The sequence below is a fragment of the Montipora foliosa genome, chromosome 10 (genome assembly GCF_036669935.1).
Source record: "Montipora foliosa isolate CH-2021 chromosome 10, ASM3666993v2, whole genome shotgun sequence".
In the NCBI taxonomy this organism is placed as follows: Eukaryota; Metazoa; Cnidaria; class Anthozoa; order Scleractinia; family Acroporidae; genus Montipora; species Montipora foliosa.
The window spans coordinates 1,243,642-1,246,141 of record NC_090878.1 but is presented as its reverse complement, the minus strand read 5'-3'; the positions used below and the strand labels follow the sequence as shown (position 1 = coordinate 1,246,141).

Here is a 2,500-nt window from a genome sequence, read left to right as displayed (position 1 = left end):
TACTCATCAAGCTCATTAAACAATCTCATCAAAACCATAGAGATTGTGGAAAGTTAACTTTCTTTTACCTGGAAAACCAAAATCAACATTCGATGGTCTTCGAATAAAAATTTGACATCATTTAATCAAAAAAGAAAAGTGAAAACAGAAAACCACCCTTTTGAGAAATGGCATACCAAATCAAGATAGCCTCCAAAATGCTGTTCTGTGTGACAAATTTAAGCTACATGTAACACTGTATTATAAAAAATTATCGACACCACTGCCCAAAAACCCCAAACAAACTGACCCTGTAAGCACTTTATAACACAGAAACAATTAATCATGTTACATGTTAATTTAAAAATATAAAGGTGCGATTAAATTCACCTGGGTAGATCTCTCAAATGAGCTTTGATTTTGTTACAAGCACTGAATTTAGTGCAAATCAAGAAAACAATAATTGACTCCCACAATATTGAAAGTCTTAGATATAGTAGCCACTTTTAACCAACAAGTAATGTTAGGGTTAGTTCACACATCAGCTGCTGGCTGTCGCACTGCCCATGAAGGACCCTCAGGAGAAGGCCTACTTGAGACTCCTCCAACCCGTCTGGGTTTCAGCATCTGTCTGGCATGAGGTGTTAGGTTCTGCGCATGTGTGCGTAGCAGACAAGACGCTTATTTCGAAGCTCTTCACTCTGATCAGTTTTTTTAGTTAAAACGTTGCTGAAACCTTGACCAAAATGGTAAAAGACACAGTCCAATCATTGAAACTGGAAAATGACAAGTTAAAAGACAAAATTCAAGAAATTTTTGGTGAATTACAAAACCTACGCGACGAAGTTAAGGCTGGCCGAAATGGCGGCCAAACTAACTCATCTGAAGTTACTGAAGAGGGAATTACCACGGCAACTCCGAGCAATATCCAAGAAGATTTTAAGAAGTATGTCAACGACAAGATGTCTCTTATTGAAAAATCTGTTAAACATTTGTCATCTCAAGTGGATAAAATATCATCTTCACTGGATCAAGTATTGGAATATTCGTATTCATATAACATCAAGCTTGTAGGTGTTCCTGAACTTAAACAACGAGAAAGCGCCGATGAAACGTTGCAACTTTGCATGAGAATCTTCAGCTCAATTGGAGCTGAAATTCATCCTTATGACCTTGACATTGCCCATCGAGTGCCATTTCGTAACGCGTCCGATGGTCGACCGAAACCGATTATTTGTAAGTTTACCCGGCGCATCGCTCGTGATCGTGTAATGGCTTCCCGTAGAGAAGTAACCAGGATCAATCCTGCAGATATTGGTCTCCGAGAAAACTCATCCTTAGATCGTGCTGCTATCTACGATCACCTTTCCCCACGATTGCAGAGTTTATTATCTGACGCCAAGAAAATAAAGGAAAGATATCGTTTCTCATTTTGCTGGGCCAAGAACTCCACCATCTGGCTGAGGAAAAATGAAAGCTCTCGTCCGGTCGCCATCAAAAATTCAAGTGATTTGTCTACACTAACAGCTCGCCTAGGATCTTCTGGTGATGACACTGCTCCATAAGATCTTTAACAAACAGTCTACTAAGGTAAACAAAACACTCCTAAGCGAGCTTCCATATTACAATTACAGCGATCTAATTTCTGCACATGGCCAATTTAATAACATTCTCAGTTCTTCTCTTCCCACCAAAAAATATCTTGATCGTCTTCCAAGTTATTACGACCTTGACTTATTTACCCTGAATATTTTTTTAGATAGAAACTCTGATTCTAACACTCATTACTCTAATACAAGATGCAAATACTTCTCTCCACATAGTTTTTTTGAACAAAAAGGAAATTTGCTAATAATGCTTGCCCAGATTCTAATATTTCGTTTATTCACACAAATATCCGCAGCCTAAAACGTAACTTAGAAAATTTTCAAAGTCATTTATTAGATGAATTAGACTTTCATTTTAATATCATAGGCGTAACAGAAACAAGAATAAATAGCTCGTCTGAAAACTTGGATTTTAACCCTTCAATTTTGCATTATAATTTTGAACACATGCCATCGCCTCTTTCAGCTGGAGGTGTAGGCATGTATATTGATGAAAGATTTCAATACCAAACAATAGAGAGGTGCTCTAATGAAGCCTTCCAGGCGCTTTTTGTTGAATTACATCTTCCCAAAAATGCAAATATAATATGTGGAGTATTGTATAGGCAGCATAATTCCCCTGAGCGTTTCCAGGAATATTTTGATTCAACAATGGAAAAACTTAGTGCCACTGGAAAACAGATTATTCTAATGGGAGACTTTAACATAAATCTTCTCCATTACCATACTAATACTCACGCCCAAAATTTCATTCTGTCTTTACAAAGCCTTAACCTGACTCCGACAATTGACAAGCCAACAAGAGTTAACAACAACTCTTACTCATTAATTGATAACATCTTTATTAACAATCTAGGATATAGTATCTGTAGTGGTAACATAGTCTCGGATCTAACTGACCACTTTTCTCAATT

At 37.2% G+C, this 2,500-nt stretch overlaps 1 long non-coding RNA gene across 1 annotated transcript in view; it reads right to left on the bottom strand.

Annotated features, from left to right (window-relative positions):
• Positions 1-2,500, bottom strand: part of LOC137972390 (uncharacterized) — a 9,875-nt gene that overhangs the window by 1,006 nt on the left and 6,369 nt on the right. The window lies entirely within an intron of this gene.